The sequence below is a fragment of the Lepisosteus oculatus genome, chromosome 25 (assembly GCF_040954835.1).
Source record: "Lepisosteus oculatus isolate fLepOcu1 chromosome 25, fLepOcu1.hap2, whole genome shotgun sequence".
Lineage (NCBI taxonomy): Eukaryota > Metazoa > Chordata > Actinopteri > Semionotiformes > Lepisosteidae > Lepisosteus > Lepisosteus oculatus.
This window is the reverse complement of record NC_090720.1, coordinates 13,330,009-13,344,336: the sequence shown is the minus strand read 5'-3', so window position 1 is coordinate 13,344,336 and position 14,328 is coordinate 13,330,009. Positions and strand designations below refer to the sequence as shown.

General features: G+C 39.1%; 1 long non-coding RNA gene across 1 annotated transcript; it reads left to right on the top strand.

Annotated features, from left to right (window-relative positions):
* Nucleotides 1-10,127: 10,127 nt before the first annotated feature.
* On the top strand, nucleotides 10,128-14,190 carry LOC138225077 (uncharacterized). Its single transcript, XR_011183662.1, has 3 exons — nucleotides 10,128-10,169; nucleotides 10,301-10,407; nucleotides 12,570-14,190. It is a non-coding gene; the product is annotated as an uncharacterized lncRNA (long non-coding RNA).
* Nucleotides 14,191-14,328: the final 138 nt, after the last annotated feature.

Sequence of the window (14,328 nt, the reverse complement as noted above, 5' to 3'; positions counted from 1 at the left end):
CTTCAAAAGGATACACCCACTCTCAAATAATTTATAAATCGGTCATTTGAAAGTATCACTCATCAGAGAAAACAGTGCAATATAATAGCATACAGTACCATTACTGCACTAAAGTTAGGATCACATGTAACATCATCATAAAAATAATATATATAAATTATACTAAGATAATTACGGGCTAGGTAACACAATCTTCTTGGACCTTCTGAATTGTCCAGTAAAAATATTGAAAAGGCTGGCTAAAACTACTTCATGAGAAAATTTCTGAGAACTACCTAGATAACAATTAAAAGCCTATCAGATTGTGAAGAATAAACCACTTACAACTGAAAGAAATGGAAGCAACCGATAACATGTAGGGTATATTTAACCCCATTATTACCTGACCCCCAAATCGTTAACAGTTTAAAATTTGAAAACACAACCAACAGCGCATACTGAATGTAACACAGTTATAATTGTGCTGTGAAAATCCTGCAATAAAATACAAACCTTTTAATTTATAAGGGTTCATTTTAAGCTATGTAACTGTGTAAACTAGTCAGTTGTGAAAACAGTTATAATAAAAATAGTAAATTTTTAATTTTACAGTATGTTCTTCAGCTTTTCTCAGATATTATACAGTGGTGTGAAAAAGTGTTTGCCCCCTTCCTGATTTCTTTTTTTTTTTTGCATGTTTGTCACACTGAAATGTTTCAGATCATCAAACAAATTGAAATATTAGACAAAGATAACACAAGTAAACACAAAATACAGTTTTTAAATGAAGGTTTTTATTATTAAGGGAAAAAAAAATCCAAACCTACATGGCCCTGTGTGAAAAAGTGATTGCCCCCTAAACCTAATAACTGGTTGGGCCACCCTTAGCAGCAACAACTGCAATCAAGCATTTGCGATAGCTGACAATGAGTCTTTTACAGTGCTGTGGAGGAATTTTGGCCCACTCATCCTTGCAGAGTTGTTGTAATTCAGCCACATTGGAGGGTTTTCGAGCCTTAACCGCTTTTTTAAGGTCATGCCACAACATCTCAATTGGATTCAGGTCAGGACTTTGACTAGGCCACTCCAAAGTCTCCATTTTGTTTTTCTTAAGCCATTCAGAGGTGGACTTGCTGGTGTGTTTTGGATCATTGTCCTGCTGCAGAAACCAAATCCGCTTCAGCTTGAGGTCACGAACAGATGGCCGGACATTCTCCTATTGAGTTGTGAAAATCTTTATGATAAAAAATAGTAAATAAATTGTATGATATGTTCTTCAGCTTTTAAAGCTTATAACTACGACAAAAAATAGTCTTCAGAAACATGGGTGTTCAATAAGCCCCATGTTTTTTTTCCCTTGAAGGCTAAAGACAAGTCTCTCCCATTGGAGAGAGTGGGAGAAGTCAGTGGTCCTCAGGCCTGGTTCTGAAGAATCCCTGTGTTTGTCAATAATCTACTTGTCGGTTTAGAATTTTTCTGCCCTCAATACTTCAAAAATACACCAATTGAAGTGCATTATTTCACCTCCAGCACACAGAACCTTATGCCATCTCTCCTCAGCTTGCTAATTAAGAACAAGCTCCCTTATTTCAGAATACACAGATCTTAACAGGTGACCATGAACAGACACAGGTGGGAATGACACTGTATCACACAACTCCCACAGTGAGTCATTCCAATATTTCAGCTCACACACATGAATAAGGGCATCGCTGATTAACACAGGGTTCGAACTGATTTCAAATCTCATTCAGCTCGTTAAGAGCTGAAAGCATTTTTTTTAAGTTCTGACAAAGAAAATTGAACAAACGATTTGTAACAAAGACCTCGATGAGAGCAAAACAAGATGATTCAGGGTTACCCAGAACTAGGATTGAGAACAAATAAATTAAGTAATTCTAGACTTCCTTAATTTTAAAATTAATTTACAAACTCAGAAGAAACAGCTATTAGATCAAACAATGAAAGGCTGTTACACTAAATGAAGATAATCCCCAAATTTATGTCAGACCAAGAAAGCGATCAGCTTAATTCATTGTTCATTGTTCAAGCATGTAGGACTGAAATTCTTTCCTTCTGTATTTCCCACAGATCTTGAGTACAAGGAGACATGGTGAAGATGGTGATAATGGGCCTTGCCTTGCTGGCACTTCTGCACTGTGCTGTCCAGCAAGCTTGCTACTATCAGAACCAACATGGCTATGACAGCTTCAGAATAAAACATATTCTAGGTTCCAAACCAACCAACAATAGGGGATGGAGTAGTTTAATGCGCCAGAGAAGACTGTGTCACAGGAAATTAAACTCCTTTATCACTAACGGCACTTCAGAAGTGATCAGGGTGTGCCAGAATGAAGGACAGAGAGTCAATCTTAATAATCTGTGTAAAAGTATTAGACGGTTTGAAGTCTGTGAAGTGAAAAAGAGAACAAACACACAATGTTCCTACAGAGCCAAGTGTAAATACAGGAAAATCATTCTCGGCTGTGACTTGAAAGACAATACATGTAAACCTGTGCATTATGAAGGAAGACCATACACTATCCCAAGGGGAGCTCCTTTATGCCACTGAAGTAAAATTCCCCTCACAGGTCAGTCCAGGCACTAGGATTAGGACCTGTGACAGGTATACATACAACACAAGAACAAGCAAAAGTCTCACTTTATTTTTCTTGCATTACGCATAACAGTATCCTGTCAGTTTCCACCAAGCATCATTTCCTTTCCAATATTGTTCAAATATTATATGCATACATTTTTTTTTAATTTACTTAAGATTTGAATTAATTAACTGTCAGTATGTTGTAGAACAGGGGCAGCCAGTGGCAGTGCTTCAACGTCGCATTTCGGTCCCGTTTTCATTCCTCTTTAGACCTTAAAGAATCAGAACAGAAGAAGAGAGCTTGAAGAAGAGTGGAGGCCAAATGGTCACCTACAGTGGTGCTGTAGGTTGATACGTCTCTTCAAAGCTGCAGCAGCTGAAGAGCTGCAGATGGAGAAGCTGGAGAATTGGCCTTCAAGCCACTCAAGAGCCACCACTTACTGCAGGTGGTTAAGAGCTGAGCTCAGCTTTGATCCAGTCTAGTGGTTGCCTGTCCTGGTGCCCCACACACCTCCATCAGATCATTGAAGCCTTGATTGATCTAAGAAGTGACTTTATTGGAATATTTGTAATTTGTTGCTAGTCGCAAGTTTGGGATTTTATTTTACTTACAAAACACAATGGGCAAAGCTACAATGTGTTAAAGAGCTGGGAACAAACAGTTCAGATTAATCTGAATTATTATCAAGTCAGAGATGGGTTTGATTATGTTACTAGAGGCTGGGCTGCAGCAAAAAACAGCAGGTGTGTGGGTAACCAGAACTGGGAACCACTGATCTAGAACATTTGGTAGTTAACAGATAATTGATCCAGGAATTGCACCCAGTCATCCATATAGATGTCCATTAATTGAACTAATTAAGAATAACAATCAGTTGTGTTTTAATCATGTGCTGCTGCCGTTCAGCAGTGCCAAAACCTGCAGGACTGGAGCTGCCTGTCCCTGATCTACAATCTGCAGTATTACTGTATCTTTTGTTTTATCCTTCTTATTGTATCTTTTTGAACAATTTTGTGCACTTTTCTCTTACCTTTTGAGTATTGACTCTTAAGTGATTGATTGTACTGCTGTTTCTTGAATAAAGACTTTGCTTTGACTGCAATAAGCCTCCACTGCCTTCTTGTCCACATCTTGTTGACAACATTGTTCATGAAACAACCATCTATATGAAACTGTATCTACAGTACTGTATAGTCACATACTGTGTCCTCCGATCTCTACAAATGTTAATTATAATTATAATTATAATTATGACTTTGATTAATGATAAACTGGGAGTTTCAAGTTTATTTCCTGTATGGCTGGAATATATCTTAATTGGTCTAATTACCATTACTTGTTAATTATTGTAATTAATTTCAATTGCTATTGATAATCTTTCATGAATTAAATTTGGGTTTTGAAGAATTTGCTTGTTAGTAGCAAATACAAGTCAGTGACTAAACCACCAAGTATTGGGAGAAGCTCAGTTAGAATATGAGTCTTCATTTTTATAATTTGATGTTAAAAACGTGGCCTTGTAGTCAGTGAGAATTGTGTGCCCTAGGCGTGCCCAAGCAGTTGACAAACCCTGCCTAAACCTTGACGGGTTCTCCATTCTGTCTCTCCTCCTGTCCTACACTTTCTGATCCCTACACAAGACTTCCTCTACTAGCTTCGCATTCACTCTCAGTCTTCCTGCTGTAGGCTTTGTCTTTGGTCTTGTAATAGACTCTTTAGAAATGAAACCAGCTCTAATCAGCTTTCTTGCATATCACCTCAACGAAAGAGTCTTTTAACACCTATTTATACATCAGCACCATGACACCAAGAATCCACCCACCATCCATTTTCTAATCACTCTATCCAATCCCGGGTCACAGGGGAGCTGGAGCCAATCCCAGCAAGGAAAGTTTGCCAGGCAGGATACACCCTGGATGGGACACCAGCTCATCACAGGACACACTGAGGCACAGACACTGACACAAACACATGTCTCTGGAATACAGGATGGACCCTAAGAATTTCCTGTTTAATTCCTACAAGTTTCAATTAGATGCAAACATTATTATTCTATTGCTGTCCTTTCTTATCAATCCAGGTGTCCAGCTGGTTGTGCTGGTACACATGGCTTTCAACTCCTTTCAGATTGACCGTCCCCGTTATAGACCTCTGCAATCCTCTCAAGCCTCGGTTTGCCCTGGAGGGAAGGATAACTGACACGGCTCACTGTTAGAGGTCCTCAGAGAACCAGGAATTCGATTCGGCTCTCACCTCCTTGACAGCAAGTACAAGATCATTGCCAGCAGCCCCTCCCACTCAGAGGAGCAACGATACAGGATACCCATGATTCTTTGTTCATTACAGAACCTTGCCTATAGCTCCCCAGCCAGGGCTCAATTGTTTGTTTCAGTCCCAGAAAGTAAATTGTATTTCTGTCCCAGAGAGAGATTATATTCTACCTCTGAGCCACACAAACTCACCTTAAAAAACATTTTTTTTCTCACAGTGACCTCATGCTGGTCCTCTACCCCTGTCAAAGAGACATTGATTCAACCCTGCGACCGCTGCGGCACCTCTCAAACCCCACACTGTGACACTCATAGCTGCTCACTGCTGACTGTGGGAGCATGTGTCCTTGTGTCAGTTTGGTCAGTCTGTGGTCACTGAGCCTCATAAAACAAAGGCATCCTCTCTCATCCTAGCGTTAATCCCGCATCAGCAGGGTCCGCTTGTCGGCACTCCCGTCTCCATTTGGTGGTTTGAACCAAATCTTTGAGCTGATGTTGCCATTAAATGCGACCGAGAATACTCCAACCAGCGTGTAGCTCTGCCTGCCGTCAGAGTGGGGGGGGGGGAGGAGAACAAAGTAATGTAGCCAATTCATAGAGGGGGATTATTAGGAGGCATATGAAATTTGGCCAGAATGCCGGGGTTACACCCCTTCTCTTTTCAAGAAACACCCTGGGATTTTTAATGACCACAGAGAGTCAGGACCTCGGTTTTACATCTCTTCTGAAAGACGGCGCCTGTTTACAGTATAGTGCCCCCGTCACTATACTGGGGCATTAGGACCCACATGAACCACAGGGTGAGCGCCCCCTGCTGGCCTCACTAACAAAACAAAGGCATCCTGACAAGGACTAAATTTCCTTCTCTAAACAGATAATGTAGTAACAGGTAAATGACCAGGGAGACAAGAAGGTCACTGAGCTCTGCTTTCACCTACACATTTTGTATGCTCATGCAGAACAAAATGTCTCCATACATACTGGGCGGTGCCCCATCACACAGTATGACAATGACCCAAACGACACAGCCAGTGCAAAGTGGAAATTCCTATACTATGTAAATCTCCAGACTTAAATGCTTTTTAACATGATTTTTTTTTCTTCAGCAAGATCAGAACACCCCAAAATAGTGAAGAACTGAAAGTGACCTCTGCAATACATCTCGAATAATTACACAAAGTGTTAGATAAGCTCACAGGCTACATGCAGTTATTGCTACAAAAGTAATATGCTTTCTTCAACTTTTACTTGAAGTGAATCTATCCTAATCCTAGCAGTACGGCCACTTGAAATTACTGAGTTGAATGCAAAGTATGTTTGTTCTAATACGATAAGTATATGCATGGAATTAAAAATTAAAATGATTAATTTTATTAATCATTCACATTAATCAAAAATACAAATATCTTGACTGCAAAGCAACATTAAGTTTTGACCCTGCCTTCCCAATATTATTGTAGGGCACTGTATACTCTGTACTTTGTCGAAAGAAATCCATAGTATGTCAGACTGTAATGTTAATCAATCAGTATTGTTACCTGCTGATTCTGTTATAGTTTTATTGTTCATCAGTTTAATTTAGATATACTGTATGGTAGACTCTGAACCTTGATAGAAAGAATGAGGCCCAGATGGATGAAGAAATATTCAGTTAATGCAGTTTTTCATTATGTATGCCTCTAAAGATGACAACCAGTTTGAAAATGCATGTCCTCGATTTACTCCACAGAAATCACGATCAGTTTCTCATTATATGATAAAAGAAAAAATAGAATCACCCTAAAGGTGACAATACCATTTTCATCCCATCATGTCAGTGAGGCAAGCCAGCTGTAGGGAGGATGGTAGTTACAGATGACTTGCCACTAGAGGTCAATACCTCTGTTATCTATGAATAAATTCATACAAGGCACATTGTGTATTTATAGAATTTATATAAGTGGTTAATTAGAGGGTAAGATACATAGTTTCATATTGGGATTAGACTAATATATATCGTATACCACTCACAGTGGTAGTTGGGTGTTGGGGTATTTTAGAGCATGTCTTGTTGGTCTATGTGGCAAATAAGGACTCTGTACACTGCATTTTATTATTCATGATGAGATTCGTGTTCTCAGCCCTCAAGATCCACCTACAAATTTGGAGACGTCCCCAGCACAAAGGTGAGAGCAGAGGCTCTGTGGTTAAGGATCTGTGCCCGTGGCTGGAAGGCTGGTTCAAATCCCATGGCTGGTAGAGGAATCCTACTCCATTGGGCCCCTGACCAAGGCCCTTAACCCCAACTGCTCCAGGGGTGCTGTGTAAATGGCTGACCCTGTGCTCCGACCCCAAATTTCCCTCCCTGTCTGTGTGACTCATGGAGAGCAATCTGGGGTATGTGAAAAGACAAATTCCTAATGCAAGAAATTGTATATGGCAAATAAAGTGATCTTATCTTATCTCATTATTTTGTATTATGGTGATGTGCATAAAGGATAATTTTTTAGCAGCTTCTCTTATACATCCGAGATCAGTATATATTGTGCAACTCCGGCTTCATCAGGCCTACTCTGCAACCAGAATAGTTTGTTGCAAAAGATCTTGCTTATGAGGAAGCGCCACACTTGTGTTCATCTGAAAGAGAAGCTACAGTTGCTGATCTTCAGTGATACTATGTGAATGTTACAACATCCCTACAGTGTAGTGTGATCCTGCTTTGACCACAGTCGAGACCTATCGCATTTAGGAAATTCAACACTGGAAACAAAGCCACAACACAAATAATGACAACACTATACCCTGATTAACTTACAAAAATAAACTACTTGTTTTTGAGAGATAGAATTTGCACTGAACTGATCCATGTATGTCTATTTAGAAAATCAACTTTGATGTATTTTGAATTTCATAGTTGTATCAGTTCCTGCTCTCTCTATATTTATTCTACAATAATTGACCATGTTTAATCTTGTTAACTACATGATTTCTTAAACTAATGGGTTTATACAAACAATATTTTCATACCCTGGTGGTATGTCAAGCCTGCTGTTCAATTTACATTCCCCTTTTGTTCAAATCTGGTGTGAGGGGTGGTAATGTGATGGAGCAGGCTGAGGCTTAGTTAAAGCCTCTTCCTTCACTGCAGTAAAGTGGACACCAGCCTTGACTGACTGATTGGGCTCCTGTGGAATGGAATTCCACAGGCAGGAAAGTGATCAGCTGATTGGCCCTGTGCTTTAACTGGACATTGCTCAGCAGTAACAGCAGTCAGTATAACAGCAGGCAGGTGCAGAGGTCATAAGAGCTGCATCTAAGCTTCTGTTGTTCAGGGAGGGTGTGTGTTTTAATATATTATTGAATTATTGAAAGTTTAGATAGCACAGGAGTTTTTCTTCAAATGCCAGCAGCCATATCACCCTGCAACTCACAACTGGCAACCCACTGAAGCTAAGCAGGTGTGAGCCTGGTCAGTACCTGGATGGGAGACCTCCTGGGAAAAACTAAGGTTACTGCTGGAAGAGGTGTTAGTGAGGCCAGCAGGGGGTGGTCACCCTGTGGTCCAGGTGGGTCCTAAGGCCCCAGTATAGTGACGGGGACACTATACTGTAAATAAGTGCCGTCCTTCAGATGAGACGTAAAACCGAGGTCCTGACTCTCTGTGGTCATTAAAAATACCAGGGTGTTTCTTGAAAAGAGAAGGGGTGTAACCCCGGTGTCCTGGCCAAATTTCCCATGCCTCCTAATAATCCCTCTCTATGAATTGGCTACATTACTTTGTTCTACTCCCCCCCCCCCTCCCACTCCGATGGCAGATGGAGTGACGCGTATAAGTATTTCTTAGTCGCAGTTAATGTCAACGTCAGCTCAAAGATTTGGTTCAAACCACCAAATGGAAACGGGCGTGCCGACAAGCGGACCCTGCTGATGTGGGATTAACGCTAGGAAAGAGAGAGAGGAGTGTTTCTTCAACTCCTGTGCTTAAACATCAGCAGCCAGCTGGCAGTGCTAACCTGTTTTAGGCTTGAGAAGTTTGAGACAATGAAGGCTTGCAAGGATTTTGTTAGGCATAGGATTTAGTTAAAAAAAGAGATACAGAGTATAGCATTTGTTTTTCTAGTGTGTACTGTATTCCTGGATTTATTACAATTTTCAGGAATCTCTTAGGAGTAGTAGACTAGTACTAGTAGTTGTAAACTGGGTGCTAAAGGGTAAGGCATGTCAGTAAGTCTCAAAAATCATGGAACACATATCTTCCAGGGAAGGGAAGACTAGTTGTGGAAGGGTAAGCCCAGCTGAGCGTGCCAGGGGTCCTGGAGTAGGAATGGGACAGGTTTGTCCCTTTCATCCACACCCCTATCTGATGAAGACCAAACTCACAATGGCTCTGATCTTTATAGAGGATGGGCCTTCCCCCCCACAGCCTCCACGCTGTACCTAATTTTTTAAACAGATGATTCTAATTATTCTCATAATTGAGCCATTGAAACTATGGATTCACTTTTTCACATCCAATATTTTTTAAGACGATTTTATTTCAAGAAGGATTTTCTGGTAAAAACTGAAATTTCCATTATCTTTTCAGGCTTTTTTTCAGCACTGTGTGTGCAGTTATGCATATTTATTTAAATGTATCTAATAATCAAAATTAATATGTGCACTGTTGCTTTATTAAAATGATTAAAAAACTGAAGGAACTCAAATTATTAAACCCTTAGGTACCTACCAGATTGGTTGATAATAAAAGGATCACATCTAGTCATTTATTGGAAAAAAAGGTATTAAGTTATCAGATTCAAGAATATGGCTGGGTAGCTTGTTCCATACTCCCCCAACACTATGTAGAGACATGTCTCCTGTTCTCATTTTAAAATACGCTTCAACAAAGTTGCTTATATCCTCTGGTTTATTTGGAGAAATGCATTGGACAAACTTTTTTTAGTGTATTTGAGGATTTTTAATACTTTGTCACCTCAAATTATGTTGATTGTCACTATTGACACGCAGTGCAACTTAAAACTTTCTCTTTCAGATAAATCAGCATCTTTTGTTCAATTATTCCTTTTATTCTGTGAAGCAGTACTGAAGAAATCCAGTAAGAGAAACAAACTACCTCAGTCACAGCAAAGTGAAGATAATAAAATACACTTCACTTGACAATTTAAGAAGCAGTTTTGCCTTTAGGAAACAACAACAGTGTGTTAAAGAATGATATCTAATCACACTCAATATCAAGATGCTGCTCTGCTTGTCACTATAAAATGCAAATAAGAGGAACTTCAAGCCACACGTCTCTAGAGACAGGGAGAGAGGTAAATACAGTAACTTGGTGCAGAAAGTAAGACATCTGTTCTTCTATAAGACACATTCTTTTTAGTTTATTGGGAAAAGCTAAGTATTATCAGCTCTGAAGTCAAAAAGGTTGTATTATAAAACAGTCCTAATTTCTTGAAGTCCTTTTCTTTGAAGGGAAAGACATCTTTGTTGGCTGAAGTGGATCACAAAGACCAGACCCTCCACCAAGAACAGCGCCCAGTCTACACAACAGTACAACAGCTGCAGCTTGGACCTGTTGGGTTCGTATAGAGTGACTCTTAATGTACATCTCATTGATTTTAATTGTTCTTCTTGTTTGTTGTTAAAAGACTTCTTTGTGTTTCACAGAGGAGAGATGAAGATGAAAATGTACAGTACTAATTTAATTTAGGCCTAATGGAAACTGTTTACAGTATAATATATGCACAGGCTTATGAGAAATGTCTAGTGTTGAAATAAGGTGTTCAAAAATAACTTTAAGTGCCTTGCTGCAACCTTGTTGTGAAAGGCACTATATAAAAATCAATTGAATAGGATTTTAAAATTGCTGTACTCAAATAATGTTTCAGAGAAAATGAAAACTACACACCTAAGACATTACTTAGACGTGTATTTTATGTTGAGGCAATTAAAACAGTTAAATCTAAGATCCTCCTTTATATGCAGTGAAAAATGAAGCACTGAATGAATTAAATAAATAGGAACAAGTAATAGGTTTATTCCATGCTGAAAAGAGAAGAAAGAAAACACCATGTTTCGGCTGTGGAGCCTTCTTCGGGTGAGACCAGTGTCTTTTCAGCATGGAATAAACCTCTTGCTTTTTCCTTTGCAGCCTACGCATGCTGACAGAGCTACCCACCTGAATTAAATAAATTACTATTGAAAAAGTTCAGAATGGCAGAAAATCGTTGCTGCCTATTTGAATTCACCAAACATCTAAAGATTAATGACATCACAAATCAAATAATTGATAGCATCCAGTATCTATACGAATCCATTTAAAACATTATTCACCAGACACAGATCAACATGATTAGTCAATTCAAAGCACGTCATCCAAAGGTGACATAAGAACTTTTCAAAGGTACTATATAATTATATAACATTATGGATATTATGGATATAACAATAAGGATACACCCACTCAAATCATTTCCAAATCCAAAATGCATTTGAAAATATCACTCATCAGAGAAACAGTGCAATATAATAGCATACCATCACTGCACTAAAGTGAAGAACAAAAACTAACGTAAAGAACAAAGCTAACATGTTGACAGTCAGTGCCAAAGCAGAACCATATGAATTGTCCAATAAGGATGTCGAAAAGGCTAGTGGAAAAATAATGAGAAGTGATAGCACATAGGCCAGGGTATATTTGCACCTCGTATTGTCTGAATACCCAAATCTGTAAGTTTAAAATTGGAAATTATAATCAACAGCTCTTACTGAATGCAATACAAAGAGTTATAATTTTGCAGTGAAAAAAATCCTGCAATAAAATATCAGCTTTTTAATCTAAAAGGCTTATTTTAACCTATTGAGTTGTGAAAATCATTATGATAAAAAATAGTACATAAATTGTATGATGTTAATAAATTGTATGTTTTTCAGCTTTTAAAGCTTATAACTATGATAAAAAATAGTCTTCAAAAACATGGGTATTCAATAAGCCCCATGTTTTTTTCCCTTGAAGGCTAAAGACAAGTCTCTCCCACTGGAGTGCAGTGAAGTCGGTGGTCCTCAGGCCTGGTTCTGAAGAATCCCTGTGTTTGTCAATAATCTACTTGTCGGTTTAGAATTTTTCTGCCCTCAATACTTCAAAAATACACCAATTGAAGTGCATTATTTCACCTCCAGCACACAGAACCTTATGCCATCTCTCCTCAGCTTGCTAATTAAGAACAAGCTCCCTTATTTCAGAATACACAGATCTTAACAGGTGACCATGAACAGACACAGGTGGGAATGACGCTGTATCACACAACTCCCACAGTGAGTCATTCCAATATTTCAGCTCACACACATGAATAAGGGCATCGCTGATTAACACAGGGTTCAAACTGATTTCAAATCTCATTCAGCTCATTAAGAGCTGAAAGCATTTTTTTAAAGTTCTGACAAAGAAAATTGAACAAACGATTTGTAACAAAGACCTCGATGAGAGCAAAACAAGATGATTCAGGGGTTACCCAGAACTAGGATTGAGAACAAATAAATTAAGTAATTCTAGACTTCCTTAATTTTAAAATTAATTTATAAACTCAAAGGAAAAAGCTATTAGATAAAACAATGAAAGGCTGTTACACTAAATGAAGATAATCCCCAAATTTATGTCAGACCAAGAAAGTGATCAGCTTAATTCATTGTTCATTGTTCAAGCATGTAGGACTGAAATTCTTTCCTTCTGTATTTCCCACAGATCTTGAGTACAAGGAGACATGGTGAAGATGGTGATAATGGGCCTTGCCTTGCTGGCACTTCTGCACTGTGCTGTCCAGCAAGCTTGCTACTATCAGAACCAACATGGCTATGACAGCTTCAGAATAAAACATATTCTAGGTTCCAAACCAACCAACAATAGGGGATGGAGTAGTTTAATGCGCCAGAGAAGACTGTGTCACAGGAAATTAAACTCCTTTATCACTAACGGCACTTCAGAAGTGATCAGGGTGTGCCAGAATGAAGGACGGAGAGTCAATCTTAATAATCTGTGTAAAAGTATTAGACGGTTTGAAGTCTGTGAAGTGAAAAAGAGAACAAACACACGATGTTCCTACAGAGCCAAGTGTAAATACAGGAAAATCATTCTCGGCTGTGACTTGAAAGACAATACATGTAAACCTGTGCATTATGAAGGAAGACCATACACTGTCCCAAGGGGAGCTCCTTTATGCCACTGAAGTAAAATTCCCCTCACAGGTCAGTCCAGGCACTAGGATTAGGACCTGTGACAGGTATACATACAACACAAGAACAAGCAAATGTCTCACTTTATTTTTCTTGCATTACGCATAACAGTATCCTGTCAGTTTCCACCAAGCATCATTTCCTTTCCAAAAATGTTCAAATACTATATGCATACATTTTTTTTAATTTACTTAAGATTTGAATTAATTAACCGTCAGTATGGTGTAGAAAAGGGGCAGCCAGTGGCAGTGCTTTAACTTCGTATTTCGGTCCCATTTTCATTCCTCTCAGACCTTAAAGAATCAGAACAGAAGAGAGCTTGAAGAAGAGTGGAGGCCACATGGTCACCTACCTCGGTGCTGCGTCTGCAGGTTGATACGTCTCTTCAAAGCTGCAGCAGTTGAAGAGCTGCAGAGGGAGAAGCTGGTGAATTGGCCTTCAAGCCACTCAAGAGCTTATTTACTGCAGGTGGTTAAGAGCTGAGCTGAGCTGAGCTTTGATCCAGTCCAGTGGTTGCCTGTCCTGGTCCTGGTGCCCCACACACCTCCATCAGATCATTGAAGCCTTGATTGATCTAGTGAAGTAGAGGCTTCATTGGAATATTTGTAATTTGTTACTTGTCACAAGTTAGGGATTTTATTTCACTTACTAAACACAATGGTCAAAGCTCCAACATGTTAAAGAGCTGGGAACAAACAGTTCAGATTAATCTGAATTATTATCAAGTCAGAGATGGGTTTGATTGTGTTACAAGAGGCTCAGCTGCAACAAAAACCAGCAGGTGTGTGGGTAACCAGAACTGGGAACCACTGATCTAGAATATTTGGTAGTTAACAGATAATTGATCCAGGAATTGCACCCAGGCATCCATATAGATCATGTCCATTAATTGAACTAATTAAGAATAACAATCAGTTGTGTTTTAATCATGTGCTGCTGCTGTTCAGCAGTGCCAAAACCTGCAGGACTGGAGCTGCCTGTCCCTGATTTACAATCTGCAGTATTACTGTATCTTTTGTTTTATCCTTCTTATTGTATCTTTTTAACCAATTCTGTGCACTTTTCTCTTGCCTTTTGAGCAGTGACTCTTAAGTGATTGATTGTGCGGTTGTTCCTTAAAATAAAGTCTTTGCTTTGACTGCAATAAGCCTCCACCGCCTTCTTGTCCACATCTTTAGAACGTTGTTCATGAGACAACCATCTTTGTTATCTGGTCTCTTTTTTAGGACCCAACTGTATCTATAGTCACATACACTCTGATCCTTACAAAT